Source organism: Ictidomys tridecemlineatus, chromosome 13 (genome assembly GCF_052094955.1).
Source record: "Ictidomys tridecemlineatus isolate mIctTri1 chromosome 13, mIctTri1.hap1, whole genome shotgun sequence".
NCBI classification, from domain to species: domain Eukaryota; kingdom Metazoa; phylum Chordata; class Mammalia; order Rodentia; family Sciuridae; genus Ictidomys; species Ictidomys tridecemlineatus.
The window spans coordinates 72,362,096-72,379,038 of NC_135489.1; the positions used below are offsets into that span (position 1 = coordinate 72,362,096).

Genomic DNA, 16,943 nt, shown 5'->3' on the forward strand with positions numbered 1-16,943 from the left:
AGAGCAGCAATGCCTCTCTGCCTGCAAGAGCTTACCTAGGCCTCTGGCAGAATGAGTTAGAAGGAGCAAAGGAAATCCAGATGCTTACAAACACAGATGGAGAGAGCAGCAAAGCAAACAGTTTTAACCAGAACCCTGAAAAGCTGTCCTGATGCAGACTGCACTGTGGGCCTGGAAGCAGACACTGTTCCCCACTTAAAGCACACACAGGAATGAGTCACAGTAACCTCAAGCTCAGAAACCCCGCTTGGCAAACAACTGAAGTCAAGTCCCCCCCATACCTCCCAGGGCCTTCTGCAGGGCCAGTTCCTCCAGACACTGGCAGCAGGGCTCGCTGATGTCCTGCAGCAGCTTCTTAGCCCAGATATGCTGTGGGCTGATCTGGTCCAGTGTCTCAAGGAGGGAGGCCTCGAAGTCATCAATCTGCAAGATGAAGCTCTGCTGTGGGCTGCACCAGAGACTACCCATGCCTGCCCCGCCCCCACATGCCTGGACCAGCAGCTGCTACGGCAACAGCATGACACACTCTTGCACCAAGGATAGCATGACCTCCACAGCCCTCCCTGCTGGGCAGCAGTAGCTACTGTCACTGGTACCCAAGGTCCTATGGGGAAGCTTACTTGGACTTTGAAACCTACTCCTCACAATAGCCCTGCCAGGTCCATGTCGTTGGCTTCTCTGTTTTGGGGAGTTACTCACATATGTACCAAAGGGTTCAAGTTTAGGTATGGACACTTCCATACTCTGTGCTAAATTCTAAGCATTATCACACCCGTCTCTACTGAAAAAATGGGCTAAATGTCTTAGAAACCTGAGGCTAAGAAATAGGAAGAAGAGACTCAGGCCTGAGTTACAACAGGAACAAGGTACCATTTGGCATTTCCACCAGAACTAGGGAGAGGTACCTGGACAGCTGACAAAATATTTTCTTTTGTGCTTTTACAACCTAAAAAGATGAGATTCCTTTAGAAAAAGGATGGTTTCTCTATCCCAAATTTTGGGTTTTCATATCAACTCAAGAAAATTTACTAGCTAAGGAACAGTCACACTGTCTCAAGCAAAGGTAAAAACCCAGGGCTTGGAATATTCCAGACTTAGTGCAGCACAGATGAGAGTCCTTGGAGGGGGCTGCCTCACTGACCTTCCTAGAAGCCCTGGGGCTTCCAAGGAGTCTGAGGTAGGCCCCTACCTCCCGGGAGTCCCCAGAAAATAACTTACAAAGTTTATTAAAGTGTAAATAACACTGAAGTCATCAGTCAATCCAAAATTGTTTTTGAGTTGCAAGATGACCTTGGCCGAGCTGATTGCCTGGTGCAGGCTATGGTACTCCTTGATCTGTTCAACACATTCTGAGATCCAGCCCCTCTGGGCCTAGGGGTCTACTTTACACATGATCTGAAGGTCTAAAGTCAGATCATTGTATTTATCTACAAAGTCCTTGAAGATGACATTGATTTCTCCAATGGTGACCTCTCCTGACTTCAGATCCTGATACAATTTCATGAACTTTTGGTAACAAGGCGAGTACAAGTACTCAAAGGCCTCTATAAGCTCAAGGGTTCACCTTTCAGATTCTCCTTGGGGATAGCTTAATGACTCTGCAGCTTCTTCCCAGAAGATCTGGAAGATGTGGCTGTCCATCAGGGAGTCTATCCTTGCAGCCATTTCCTGGACCTCACAGTCCATGTTATAGTGTGTCATCTGCTTGCAGGCTGAGGATGCTGGCTGGCTCACCCTCATGGCTTCATTCAGTCTTTTGTGGTTCAGATCTTCTGAGTGTCTTGCTTCAATCTCTCCAAAGTCCACTTGGGAAACCATAGGAAACATGGAAGTTAAACTGCTAGTCATCTTATTTTACTTTCCTAGAATTTCTAATCATTTCTTTAAGAAAACCATTTCTTTAAGTGAATACCATTGCTGGGATTTTTGTTTCAGTAAGAATTCATCCCTCCTCCCCTCCATCTTGCCTTGGGTTTGCTCATCAGTTTTAATAATTAAAAATAGACTGTAAGCTCTTGTATGGAGGGGACAGTTGGAAACACACATTTATCCCCCACCCCCAAATCCCACTCCTGTGGTAGATTAGAAATTACTTTTGAAAAATCAGAATCAGCAGGAACGAGAAGAGTAGAAAAGGAGACTGATAGCAACACAAGCTGGGAAGTGGAAAGACAGCCACACCGGTGGCAAAAGACACTTGGGGCCTGAGAATACAGAACCTGAGGCCACAGCAGACATAAGCTCAGCCAGGCCTAGCACCCTAGACTGGGAAAGGCAGAGAGGGAACTGGAATTGGGTTCCAAGTCTGTTTAAGAAGCAGTTGGTGAGAGTCCATCTCCACCATGCAGGCAGATGGGGGCTGCTCTCTACCTGGCAAGGGGCAGAAAGGACCACCTGCAGGGCTCTTAGGCCTGGAGGCTACTTCTAAACACACACCTGTCTTGGGCAGCTCCAGAGGACAGGGATTATTCAATCTAAGGACCAAGAGGATGACATAGCCACCAAGGCAGGAAAGCAGAAGTAAAGCAGAGACTCCACCTCCTCCTCTCCCTCTTGGCTCCAGAAACCTTGCGGAAGGTAGGGGCTGCAAATATAATCATCCCTCAAGGACCAGGTAAATTTAGGGGCAACCACAGTACCCCAAGGGCCTTGGCCCAGAAGCACTCAACCTATCAATCCATTTGTGGGGACTGCCTTCATAGACACAGACAAACAAAAATCTCCAACTAGAATAGGAAAAGCTTTAAAGCGGGAAATAGATACCAAAACCTCAACAGGGCTGGGATAGCTCAGTGGCAGAGTGGTTACCTGGCAAACACAGAGCCTAGGTTTCGGCTGGGATTGTAGCTCACTGGTGACTGCTTGCTTAGCACATGTGAGGCATTGGGTTTGATCCTTAGCACCACGTAAAAAAAAAAAAGAAAAGGAAAGCCTTCATTCCATCCCAAGCATACAAAAAAGAAAAGAAAAGAAAGAAAGAAAGAAAAACAAACTAACAGAAAAAAGCAACTTGGATGAAACTGGAAAATATGCAAGAAAAAGAAAACCTTTAAAAATATCAATAACCTCTGAAATAAAACATACTGTAATCATGAGCCATGAGAACAGCATGGTACATAAATGGACAGATCTTTCAAGGAAAAAGGGAGTGCCTTTAAATTCAGTGTATGTGGGAGCTGACATGAAAAGTTAATGTCCAGGCTGCAGGAGGAGGTTAGGAGGCTCAGGAAGCGAAGCCCAAGCAGGAGAGATGTCATGGAAGTCAGGCAACCATGCTAGGAGCCCAGAAGCTGTTGATGTGCACCCTGCAAGAGGGAAAGCACAATGAACCAATTCAGGAGAACGCCCTAGAGCTCTAAGACTAAATCTCCAGCTGAGACCTGTCAGTGCTTCATCCTAGAGATGGAAAAGAGACCCAAGGTCAGGCAGAGATTAATGTTAACCTCAGAATACCAGGGCCACACAGCTTGCAAGAGCATCCAGAGAAGGACAACAAGCTCCATACAGAGGATCAATAGCGAGAATGCATCTGACATCCCAATGCAGCATTCAGGCAGCACTCTGAAGGAAACTCTGCCCCTGGCCCAATGATCAACCTACAGCAGGGGCACAGTTCTGTATCTGGCCTCCTGTGTCCCTGTCCCAGCAAGCAGTAGATGCCACTCTCTGTCAAACAGGAGTCAAGCACAGGCCAGAGCCAAGGAAACCTGGGAGACGAGGGGAGATTGAGGGCCACCTCCCCGCTAGGGAAAATAAGCCCTCTGTCCTGGGAGACTCTTCAGAGACATCCACTCAGATAGCTGGTACAGTTTGGGGTTGAATTTGAAATAAACACAATGAAAAAGGGGAAAAGGAAGTACCAAGGCAAGAAATGCAATTCCACCAGCTACAGAAACTTTGTGCCAGAACCATGGAGTGGCTGTGGTCCCCCACACGGCTCGCCTGTGAATCCTGTGTTCACACCATGGCGAAGGCTCTACCCTGAAGAAGGTACCAGTAACTCAGGACATCCTGGGAGTGACAGAGCAGCAAGCAGCCTCATGTGCAGGGCACAGACTGGAGAAAGATCGACACCTCCCCTCCTTGGGAAGCCAGCATAGGACACTGACACTGGGAAATCAGGGACATCGACGGGTGTAGAGGCACACAAACAAGAATGTACAAGGGGAAGCTGCTTCCCTGGGCAAACACATTGAATACTGGGTCAAGAATGTTTTTTAAAAGCTTCTCCCTGAAAAAAAAGGCCCCACTATTTGTGGCCTGCTTCGTCCCTGTGACAGCTCTCAAGGGTTCCCAGCGCAACTGCGGGAGCAGTACCTTGGATGAGGTGCTTCACCTTCCCACACAGCCTCAGGAGGCTGTCCACCTGTCTCTTCTCTCTCTTCAGAAACACGACTTCATCCATCCTCCAGTTCAGTGTCTCTTCCATGACAGAAGAACTTTCTGTCTCTAGAAAACAATGACAAAGTCAGCCAAAGGAAACACACTTCACAGCATCCCTTTCTCTCTCTGGGAGTGCCCCATAGTCACCACCCGAAGGACAAGAAGGCCTCCACTTGGTGGCATAGAGGAGGACAGCCAGCACACAAGTGAACACAGTCTTCTTACCAGCCTGGCCACAGCTCACCTAACTGCCACAGGTCCAGAAACTGACTTTTGTGCTTCAGGATCAGCTCCAACCGTCTGACCAATATAAACCCATCCAGGATGTCATCAGCAACCTTCATGAAGACAGAGCTTGCGGCAGCCATCAACCTCTTGGCATCCTCTGTGTTGTTGGCTTCTCCTCTGTTCCTAATCAGGTAAGGAGAGCGGTGAGTCTCTGCCCCTCTCACCTCTTTGCAGCTAGAACCTCTCACCAGCCTCATTCCCACAGGGTGCCTGTAGCAGTCAGTGGTGTTTCTAGATGTGCAGTCACCCCTCTCAGCTATGCCTGTACCTGTGAGGTTAAAGTTTTACCCTAGTGCATCTCCTGTCTGGGAGGAGGAGACCCTTCCAATGGACAGAATCAGCTGGAAGAACCACAGTGCTCAGGGTTGAAGGCCTGAGCCCACATTACAGTGAACGTAGTTCTTGAACTACACATGATATCTTTTGAAATTCACCTGTCCTGAGAAACCCTGCAGTAGTACAAAAATAAACTGCAACAGGACAAGCTCACATCAGAGGCCACTCCATGGGTGCAGGGAAGCATCTGCACAACACCCAGAAAAAGGCAGATCCATGCTGCAGCTTCATGCTCTGCCTATCTTGTCTCTGGATCAAAACCTGGAACATGAGGTTCAACTAGAGGACAATATTTTAAAACATGACTATTTTTACTGTCAGATTATTTATCTCACAGTAATATGAGGCTCGTATAGTATTATAAGAAGACCAAGTTTATCTTTACCATTAAAAACAAAGATAGCAGGGGGCTGGGGTGCATCTTGGTGGTAGTGTGCTATGCTAGCAAGCACCAGATCCTGGTTCATCCCCAGCATCACACACACACACACACACACACACACACACACACACACACACACAATGCAGCTGATATGACCTTCAGTGGGAGAATTGACCAACCCAAGAACATCCAGACAAGGAGACTTTTCTCAGTGATAAAAGGAACAGAGCCATGAACCAGGAAAAGACAAGGAGGAGTCTTAACTGAATGTTGCCAAGTATGTAGAGTGTAATACAGCAGGCTACTGTGGCCGGTTCAGGACCACACACTACTCCTGCCTATGTCCTGGTGTAGAACAGAGCAGCTGGTTTGGCTGAGACAATCATTGGCCCTGGGTTTTTATTGCCACACCCAGTGCTTTCCCACTACAGGATATGAATCTAGCAATTTACACATAAACCTGCACCATCATTTCCAGGGCAATGCATGACACTTGGGAAGATGATAGCTGAAGAGTCACTTCATGTTTTGTTAGTTATCAATATTGGTCTCAAAATGTGAGCTTCACAGGGAGGCAAGCTGGGCTTGGACTTGATTTCTAATCATTTGTTATCTTGGAGACAGTAAGTCTTCAACACCCTGGGTAAGCAACGTGTCCTGGGCACTTCTATTCTCTCATCTGGAAATCAAGGCGCTTGGGGACTTTTCAGAGGGGCTTTTTCAAGTGTGTCCCCCCAGGAGCACATGTCCAGCAGGCATTCAGCAGACTCTGGTTCTGCTGTTAGATGTTCTTAATTACACGAGATGCCTAGCACCTGCCTGGGCACCTCTGTCCTCCTGCCTTTACCAAATCTCAGCACATGCAGGCTGAGGATCAGGTCAAGTACCTTGCCATGTTCTGCCTGAGGAAGGACAGCAACCCCAACCAGCCGTATACACACTGTACAACTTGAAGAGCTGCTTCATATCTGGCCCCATGAGCAGGTGTTCAAGAATCTCATCCAGGCCTTCAACAGCCTCTCTGTTGTTCCTGGGCCAGGACTTGGTGATCACAGCAGACATGAGGCTGCCAAATTTCTGCAAATCATGACAAGAGACTCCCTCCAGGACACTGGTCTGAGACTAAAAGAAAATGAATTGAAAAGGGAGGACTTTAGAAGATTTTACTGATTTGTTTTTAGTGACACAAGTTAGCACCCAAGAACATTTCAGAAATCTACTGAAGCTAGTTTTATAGTGCCTCAAAAAAATAATAATACAGAAGAGAGTTTGGGCTACCCCCTAGTAAGTGAGGAGCTTAGCCTATTGGATTCTCTGGATTTCATCCCCAGTACTGCAAAAAGAAAAGAAAGAAAAAACATAAAATGCTTAAAATTTCCTAGAGTGATTCCATTTCCTTGTGGCCTGGCTTCTTATGTGAAGTGACAGAGATTTGAAGATGCTTACACACGCATGAACACACACCCCCACAACCCCAAGTCATACACCAATTCAGCTCACTGCCAACATCTGCATTTCTCTTAGACTTGCCTGTCATTAAAAATACCAAAAACAAGATGAGGAAAACTTTTAATACTAGAGGGCAACATTTTAAAACATGACTATTTTAAATGTATCATGTATCATTTTTACTATATCATGTATTTTATGTCCTGAGCTGTGATTCTCATAAAGACTACCCTCAAGCACCATAGACAATCCAATTCTCCTTCTGATGCTTCACCAAGAAACAAAATGCATTTCTTCTTTGGGTTCACAATTTTGCAAAAAAATGTTCAGTAGTCAGAAAAAAACACAGGGTAAACTAACAACCGATACTTTTTTGACATGAAAGGATAGAAAAATCATTAACTAGCCACACATAAAAAGTTATGAAGCAGATTTATCCCATGTATAAAAAGGATGTTTTTTTTAATTAATCCGATTTTTATTTATTTATTTATTTATTTATTTATTTATTTATTTATTTATTATTGGTTGTTCAAGACCTACCGGGAACTAGTAAAAAGGATGTTTTAAAATAAAAAATCAGTTAATAAGCTGGGTGTGGTGGCACATGCTTATAATCCCAGCAACTTGTGAGGCTGAGGCAGGAGGATCACAGGTTGGAGACCTGATTCAACAACTTAGTGAGCTCTGTCTCAAAATGAAAATAAAAAGGACTGGGATAAAGAGATAAAGTACACATAGGTTTAATCCTCAGTACCACATACACACACAAAAATGTTAACACATCCTACCAGTAGAACAAAATAATAGCCATTTTAATACACACAGAATAAGTATCAGACAAAACTCCAAGAACAACACAGGATGGCCAATTTCGCCACTTTCACAGTCCCAGAGTTGCTATCCAGGGTAATTAGGTTGGGAAATGATAAAAAAAAAAAAGGTGTTGGGATTGAAAAGGAGTACTATCCTCGTAGGCAGATTACACAGTCATCTATATAGAAAACTCAAAGAAGACACACTCTCCCATGTATGCTCCACTAGAGTCATCAAACAAGCCTGCAAAGTTGCAGGACACAGAGATAAGGTACAGCCCTATTTCCATATGCTAGTGATGAACAATTCAACAACAGAATTGAGAAAATAATTTGTTACAATAGCAAAGGAATAAAGCACTTAGGAGTAAACTTCACAAAAGAAATGCAAATCTTACATTTAAAAACTGCAAACCTTTCAGTTAACTCACTCAGGAGAATAGAACTGGAAACATAAAACATAAGTGAAATTCTCTGTACATGATGCAAAAAAGAGTAGCAAGAATTTTGAAAATGGCCTTACATTTGGAGGAATATTTTATAAACTACTTGAATTTTTTAACCTGGAGAAGAATAATCTTGGATTAGCCAAATTCTTGCTATTAGAATTACTCTAAAGTGTTTGGAAACTTACTTTGCCTAAAAATTTGGTAACATATATCTGTATATTTATGTCATAGATCTGTATAGACCATATATGTATATATGGCTACATATATAAGTATGCTAAATATTTTTTTGATGGAAGATCACAGTCTTGTGCCAAACTAAATAAAAGGCAACTTGAGTGATGTATAGTTTACCTCCTTCTATGCAACATCTCCCAATTTAGGGATCTCCACATGTTTTCTTATCTCCTTTTTTGGTCTGTTCATAAGGTCTCTGGTTGCCTAGGTTTGGAATTCACAGATATTTCCTCCTCATTCAGTCAAATCAAAGTGTTAATGTCAATCCAGATTCAAGGGTTGGGGAAAGCAATTCATCCTCTTAGTGAAAAGAGTTGCAAAGAATTTGTGGCCATTCTAAAGCTGTCATAGTGATTTAGTTTTGTAATTTTAACCTAATTATAAAATGAAATAAGAGAGAAATAAGAAATTAAAAGGGTTTATCTTTTGAAAAATAGGAGAATATTAGAAGAAAAGGAATGAGAGGAAAGAGTAGGAAGGATGGGAAAGGGGAAGAACAACAACATGAAATTAACCAAACTCTGTCCTGTGCATATCTGAATATATCACAATGAATTCTACTTTTATATACAACCATAATGTATCAAATAAAAATAAATCAATAAAAAAAGAAAAAATAAATAAAAACTGCAAACCATTGTTGAAAAGAATTAAAAACCAAAATAAATGAGAAGACATTCCAGGTTCAGAGACCGTGAGATGTGACATTGTTAAGAGGTCAACACTCCCCAAACTAACCTATAGATTCAAAGAATCTCAGATGTTTTCCTTATAGAAATTGACAAACTGATTCTAAAATACATATGGAATCCCAAGAGATCCAGAAGAGCAAACAATGCCAAAAGAGGAGAAAAAATCAGGAGAACTCATGCTTCTTGATTTTATGACCTACTGGAAAGAAATGGCAGTGGAGATATGGATGGATGTGAGGTGAACCCTCAGGACTGTGTCAACTGACTTTTGACAAGAGTGCCAAGATCCCTCTAGGGGTGAAGTATAGTGCCTTCCTCAAATGGTCTGGGACAGCTGGATCTCCATATGCAAGAGAATGTACCTGGACTCCTACCTCCTACCATGGAGAAGAGCTTTCAGAAGGGGTCTCTCTAGAGCTTTCAGAAAGGGTCTCTCTGGAGCTTTCAGAAGGGCTCTCTCTCTGATAGAGCACTTGTTTAGCATATGGTCTTAGGTTTAACACCCAGTGCCCAAAACAAAACAAAACAAAAACATTTTAGAGGAAGACACAGGTAAAACTTCACAACCCAGGATTTAGTACAAGATTCTTTGATATCAAAAGTATTAGCAACAAAGAAAAAAATAGAAACATTGAATTTCACTAAAAGTAAAAACCTTCCCAGAAGTGGTGGAGCACACCTGTAATCCCAGCTACTCAGGAAGCTGGGGCAGGAAGATTGCAAGTTTGAGGTCAACCTGGACAACTCTGTGAGACTGTGATTCAAAATTTAAAAAAAAGGATTAGGAATATAGTTCAGTGGTAGAGCAGCCCTGGTTTTAATCCCTACTACCACAAAAGGAGAGAGAGAAAAAAAAGAAGTTAAAAACCTCTGTGCTTGTAAAGAAATCACCAAGAGTGAAAAAAAAAATCCAGAGAACAGGAGAAAATACTGGTAGATCACATATTTGACCAGAGATTTGCATCTGATTATCCAAAGAACTCTCATAAGCCACAATCAAGGAAGGACATAGAGCCCAAATGAACAAAATGGCCCAAAGATCTAAACAGACATTTCTCCAAAGACATAGAAAGCAGAAATAACCAATAAACATAGGAAAAGGTGCCCAAGGTCATAGCCACCAGAGTCACCTGAGAAACTATCCCATACCTAAGACTGTTCAGTCACAGGTCTGAGAGCACAGGCTGTGGGGGTGTGGAGAAGTCAGGACCCTCCTAGGCTGGCAGCTGACATGGAAATGGTCCAGCCCCTGTGGGAATGGGCCAGACAGTCCTTCAAATCTCACAGGTACCAAGTGATCCAGCCACTCCACCATAGGTGTAGAGAGTGTGAGTGAACAGCACATCCACACAAACCCATGTGTGGAGGATCACAGCAGCAGACTGATAACAGCCATCAGTCAGGGAAAGCCCAGATGTCCACCAGAGGACAAGTGGAACATAAAAGCACCCTGCATCCATATGATGAGCAACATGTAGCCATGAAAAGGGACAAAGTACTGACAGATGCCCAGAATGGATGGCCTTGAACAAACACTCAAAAGAAGCCAGGCACCCAAGGCCACAGCCTGTGTGATTTCATTCCTGAGATGCCTGAGTAGTCTGTGGAGGAGGGAGATTAGGTGCTGCTAGGGAGGGGCCTGGGGCCAGCATGGTGGAGGGCAGACACAGCAGATAAAGGGCTGTGTTTTCTTTCTGAGCTTATGAGAATGTTGTCAGGTAGACTGTGGTGATAGCACCCACACCTGAAACACACCATTCCCCCAAGCGTGGCTTCCAGGGATGAGTGACAGGACATGTGGCTACCATGTTACTAAAGCACTGAGCAAAAAACGAATGAAAGCCTTAGAAAGTATTAATTATGTAAAAAGATGAGAGCCTGTTTCCCTGGAAGAAGAGACCTCTAATTCTCAGGAATCTACTGGCCAGTAATGAAGCTGAGGTCTGTACAGAGTGTGAACTGTCCACTAGGAAATAGAGCAGGACCCTGGGAGCCTCATGGGTACTGTATGGGGACTACCCTTGACATGCACTGGGGCAGAACATCTTCCCACTTTGCAGAAAAAAAGCTTAGTGAACCAATAGTAACATTTCCCCCTTTTGTTGGGAATAGAACCCAGGGCTCTGCACATGCCAGGCAAGTGCTCTACCCCAACAAGGATGGAGTCTATTGAACTTCATAAGCCTCCCTAGATGTCTTGTCAACCTTTGGAGTCTTTTCCTTGTCAATCTTTGGAGTCTTTTCCTACATATCTACTGGGCAATAATGAACAGGTCATAAACAAACCAGCAGCAAGGATCACAATGGGCAGATGGAGGCCCAGCCCACCAGATCATCTGCACCAAGGCTTGTAACACTGCTGTGGTTACACAGGGTGTGTGTCTGCATCTATAGAAGGAAGCCAAATTGCATGTCAAGGAGAGGGTAGAGAACACTGGATCACAGCATGAGGCCCAAGCCAGGGAGGGGGCACCAAGGACCCAATCCTGGTCAGCACAGGCCTTGGAACTGGCAGGCACTTAGGGCCTGGAGCTAGCCATGTCAGCAAGCAGCTATGAACCCAAGAATGTTTCTCAAGAAGAGATTGGTCACCTGGCAGGCAGAGCCCACAGCTTCGATGACACACTTCTCAAAGCTCCTGGCCACATTGTCTTTGAAGCCAGCGGCGTCCCACTGAGGGCTGCAGAAGGCAGAGATCTGGGAAAGGGGCCTCTCCTGCAAACACAAAGGCAGGTGGGGGTATGAACACCTGGTTGTTCTGATTCCCCTCTTCCCTGCCTTACACTAAGCATGTCCTCCCTGCCCTTCACAGAGGAGCATAGATGAAACAAATTTAGACTCTTCCTATGCTGCAAAAAAAGCAGCCAGAAAAGCAGCTTGCAAAAACATGCAAATTTTGAAAAATGAGCCATTTTTCTTTGCTTCTGTTTTGCTAAAATGTCCATTTGACCAGGTCCATATAAAACACTCAGAGAGAAATCAGTTTTCCTCGGTTACAGGGCTTCATTCAAAATGAAGGGCATTTTTGTGTGTGTTTTCTCCATGTCATTGTGTTTAATAAGGCCCCTGCCACCAGCAGGTCCCTTGGAGCACCTGTATATGGAGGGCTTGAGGACACATATGTCTAGGGCCCCAGTGACTGAACAATCCCATTCCCCAGCTCTTCTCAGGAATGTCACATTCTGTAGTCAAATTGCAAAGTTCTGATCAGAAACAGAAATACAAAGCTGGCGTAGGTTCCAGGGCCTGCGCACTCTGTGCACTGCTCATAGCCCTGGGTGCTGCCAGTGATCTGGGCTTATCCATCACCATGCTAATGTGTCCTGATGTCTGGTACCTGCTTGAGCCTCCCTTCCATGTCCCCCAGCAGTGACTCCTTCCAGCCATGTTCCGCAGAAAAGTTTATTCCCACCTGCCGCCTCCAGACCTGCAAAATCCACATGTTAAGTGACAGCCACAGGGACAAGTAAACACCACAGGGATATCCTGCAGATAAGAGAGCAACAGTCAGGCATGGGGGCACCTGTGGCTCAGGAGGCCAAGGCAGGAGGATCACGAGTTCAAAGCCAGCCTCAGCAACTTAGTGAGGCCATAAGCAATTCAGCAAGACCCTGTCTTTAAATAAAAAACAAAGAAGAAAAGGGCTGGGAATGTGGCTCAGGGGTTGAATGCTCCTGGGTTAATCCCCAGTACAAAAAAAAAAAAGAAGCAGGTTTTGTTAAAGCATTTGAAGGCATTTGAAGGCAGCATTCTAACAAGTCTCCAAGCCCAGGTAGACATCTGTCCACTACCATGTCTGCTCAGGACAGGCAATATTAGGAGGACAGGAGCCTGGATCATCTGCTCCTGCCCACATGCCTCCATATGTCCACCTGACATCTGGATCCAGGGTCCACCTTGGGACACACAATGCATTTACTGGTCATGTCTCTTTCCTAGAGAAGTTCCCTGGCCTTATCTTTTTTGATGCTGACAATTTTGAAAAGTTCAGGTCATTCTGTAGACTGTCTCTTGATCCAGTTGGCTCACAGTTTTCCCATGATTACAATGGTTTGGTTGGGACACTACTAAGCCAAGCCATGTAAAAATGTACTCAGTTCAGGTCAGGTGTGGCCAAACATCTGCACTTGCCACAGCTGCCCAGCCAAACACCTTGAGCCTGACCAAGTGGCCCATGAAACCTGTTGGTTCCACCAGGGATGACAGAGAGGTTGGCCTTTGGTTAAGGCTTATCTGCCAGATTTCTTCACTGTGAAAGTCATCTTTCCTCCTCTATAAAGGCTTCTGCAGTGGGACACTGGAAATCCTGTGCCCTCCTGGCATCCCCACCAATCTCAGGATTCCTGGGTGATACCTGCCTGCATCAGTTACTATACCTTGATTACAGAGTGACAGTTTTCTATTGCAATTATTTCTTCTATATTTCTTAGCTCCATTCTTCAAAAGAAAAATAAAAAGTGCATTATTTCTCTTTTTCTTCTTTGTTTATCAATGAATTTTAATCCATTCCTATCATTTTGCCTTTTAATAATCAAATCGTACCAGATTTGGCTAACATGAGCATCTTCAACAGTTTTCTTAAAAAATACAGAATAACTTTAGACTTACAAAAATTCTGCAGAGGTAGCCCAGATAATTTCTATGTTCTCTTGATCCTGTTTCTGCCATCATAAACGTGACTACCACTCAGTTGTCATAAGTTAAAAGTTAGCAACAGCAGATCACCATGGCAACCCCAGACTTCACATGGAGTCCTCTTGCCATCCCAGGAGGAGTCTGGATCACCGCATGAGTTTAACTCTATCCCTGTGATGGGCCTGCAGCCTCAGCACTTCCTGAAATTCCAGCACAAGAAGTTCTTGGCCCACCTGTGCATCCCCCACTGACCCATGGAGGAGGCTGTTCTTCCAGGAACAGAATTGTGTGGTGGGAATGGGAGTTAGAAGGCATGATTGGGCCATGTGGGGTTGTGTACACCTATATTCCCTGCTACTCACGAAGCTGAGGTAGAAGGGTCGCAAGTTCCAGACCATTCTTGGAAACTTAGCAAGACCCTGCCTCAAAATAAAAAATAAAAAGGGCTGGGGATGTAGCTCAGTGGTAAAGTGCTCCTGGGTCAGCCCCCAGTACAAAAAAAAACAAAAAGGCATGATGGGATGTGGGTGTGCTCAGGTCCCAGGGCGTCATTATTTCCGTAAGTGCTCATGGTCCCAGGGTGCCTTTGCCACAGGACTCTTGATGGACTGAGCGGGCAACTATCTAAATCATGAGTTCCTACTGCTATTTCTAGCTCCTTCTATACCATAGAGCTCTTCTCCCTCTTACTCACTAACTCCCTTATCCTGACAATACCAACAGCATATTCATCTCCTCAGACCTTGGTAAATTTATTTGAAAAACAGGAATAACCACAGCAACCACCTCACAGTAGATGTTTAATAAATTTCATGTTTTTATCATTACTACTGCACTTAGAATCATTCTTTCTTGTCAGTGGCTGCTCAGCTACCCATCACTCATGCTTAATACCTGGGGATTATACTACTTAGAATCCTGGAATAAAAAATATTTAATAATACAATTGTGTTTTTCTGGGATTTCAGTCTGTTGGTATCAAACTTCACAAAGCAGTTGGGGGAGGATTTTTTTTGTCCTTGATTGAAATGAAAAACCCTCTGGCCCTTTGGCTACCCTAGTCCATACAGTTGGGGTACCCCTGCCTCATATCACAATAAATCTTGCCACCAACTCTGTGTGAAGACCCCAAGCAGGTTCCAGAGTCTCCCTGGAAGACTGTGGCTCAAGGGGGACAATCTTCCACTTCCAGGACAGGGAAAAGGCAGCCAGGCTGGCCACAAGCCTGGGGTGGGCAGGACCTCCCACTTTACCTCCTCCCCCTGTAGCCTTCTAGGGACTCAGGCTCCTGGATCCCACCGGCTCTCAGCTGTCTTCTCCAGCACTGGGGTGACTATTATGGAATCCTCCTCATGTCCCAGGTTTTGGAGGAGGAGTTCGTCTTGTCAAATGACTTCACTCAGCTGCCAGCTAAAGGTGCTTCCTGTCATTTTGGTCTTCTGTTTCCAGTTCCACACAGCTGGCTTACAGCCTCAGACCTGAAGCAGAGCCTGAAGGTTCTCCTGGCAACCCCTGCCTCAGTGTGACTGCACCCCATCACAATCTACCAGAATCAATGACTCCCTTCTGGGCAAAGGGCAATGTTCCTTTCTCAGAGAAGAGACCAGGGCCCAAGGTAAGGTTCAGGATGAGCCCGGGCCTCCAGACCAAGGCATTGTTGGTCCGGTGCTTGGTGACAGGACACAACTGTGTGACTCCCCACTCTGCTGCCCTTGGAGGCTCTGCAGCCTCAGGCAAAGCTCACCTGGATCTCCTCGGGGTATGTGAACAGGACAGTTGAACCCTTCCGGAGCATGCTCTTTGCTAACACTGTGCGCAGCCAGGATGTCGTGGTGGCCAGGACACTCTGGAAGATGTCTTCCAGTGAGCCCTTCCTGGCTGCGGCTCCCCAGTCCTCTGTCACGTCCTGTGGGCACATGAGAGAAGGTTTACCAGCTCTACTCTGCTGCTCCCCACTCCTGAGCCACCTCCTAGCTCCATGCTTGTTGGAAGCCCTCCTGACACAAGCACTGTTGTTTCCCCAGTACCCTGGGCTCCCATGAAAGGGGCAACATGGGAGAGGAGGGGAGAAGGTACGGGTGTTTCAGGTCCCTGAGTAGACTCTGCCTCACCAAGAGCCTCCACCAGCAGAGGCACACACAATAGCCCTGTGCTTTCTCCAGATTGGGTGAGAAGAATGCACCCATGAGCAGAGAGCTTCCAGAGAACCCTGAACCAGTAGGTCATGCAAACTCCCAGCCCTTAATCCTTGGGAATATGAAGCAGCCACTCTCCTGGCCTGGAGGCCAGACCAGTTCTCTCCCCATGAGTACTCTGTGGGGACAGCCACTGTCTCTCTCTTCCCCACCTCCATCACCATACCAACAGAACCACTCCCTTTCAGGGGCTCAAGGCCTCTGGTGACCCAACCCTTCCTCAGCCCCTCTCTCTTTGCACTCCAGAGGTGCCAGGGAGCACATACAGCTACAGATCAGGCCCCACGTTAGAGAGGCCTCTCCTAAGCCCCTGAGGGCTGCACAAAACCTGGGTCTGCCACCTCCTACCTTCCAGGACAATCTGAATGCCTCATCACGACATGTATGTCCCTTGTATTGGGCCTCAGGCATTCCACCAACTCCAAGAATGGCTCTGGCCACACACTGACCCATCCAGGTGTCATCCAGGCTGGGCAGAGGTGGTCAATAAATGAACTGCAGGGACAACCCTGAGGCTGAACAAGCGGCAGGGCCCTGAACTGTGCTCTGACCCTCACAGCAGCCACCCAGATGACCACCTGACAGGAGGCTCCCACATGCCCAGGCATGATTTTGCTTTGGTCAGTTTTAGCACAGCAAAAATTTTGTTTTTGCAGCACAGGTAGAATATTTGTAACCACAGATCTGGGACCCCACCAACAATGAGGACACTTCCTTCTGCAGAAAAGTGAACCCTAAATAATTGACAAACTTTTGAAGCACCATTTATTGGGATCTGGCACCAACCTGTGATGGATGAAATAGTACCACTCAGGAGAAAGCAGACATCTTATCAATAAGATACATTCTTAGTACCTGTAATACTAGCAGCTCAGAAGGCCAAGGCAAGAGGATCAAAACCTCAAACCCAACCTCAGAAACTTTGCAAGGCCCTAAGCAACTCAGCATAGACCCTGATTCTAAATAAAATACAAAAGAAGGCTGGGGATGTGGCTCAGTGGTTAAGCACTGCTGAGTTCAACCCCAGTACTGAAAAAAGAAATTCTTAAAGTGTGTCTGTGATATATTAAAGCAGAAAGGCT

The 16,943-nt window shown here is 45.6% G+C and overlaps 2 long non-coding RNA genes and 1 pseudogene across 3 annotated transcripts in view; all 3 read right to left on the reverse strand.

Annotated features, from left to right (window-relative positions):
• LOC144369682 (E3 ubiquitin-protein ligase RNF213-like) overlaps positions 1-16,943 on the reverse strand; it is a 40,402-nt pseudogene that overhangs the window by 10,514 nt on the left and 12,945 nt on the right. Inside the window, exon 11 of the transcript XR_013429433.1 lies at positions 15,411-15,572. The product of XR_013429433.1 is annotated as an E3 ubiquitin-protein ligase RNF213-like (transcript). The remainder of the gene's footprint in view (positions 1-15,410; positions 15,573-16,943) is intronic.
• Positions 255-4,693, reverse strand: LOC144369905 (uncharacterized). Its single transcript, XR_013429751.1, has 4 exons — positions 4,628-4,693; positions 4,318-4,449; positions 1,565-1,805; positions 255-423 (listed from the first exon to the last, which is right to left on the reverse strand). It is a non-coding gene; the product is annotated as an uncharacterized LOC144369905 (long non-coding RNA).
• Positions 6,175-12,597, reverse strand: LOC144369906 (uncharacterized). The gene is made up of 3 exons (XR_013429752.1): positions 12,369-12,597; positions 11,624-11,746; positions 6,175-6,511 (listed from the first exon to the last, which is right to left on the reverse strand). It is a non-coding gene; the product is annotated as an uncharacterized LOC144369906 (long non-coding RNA).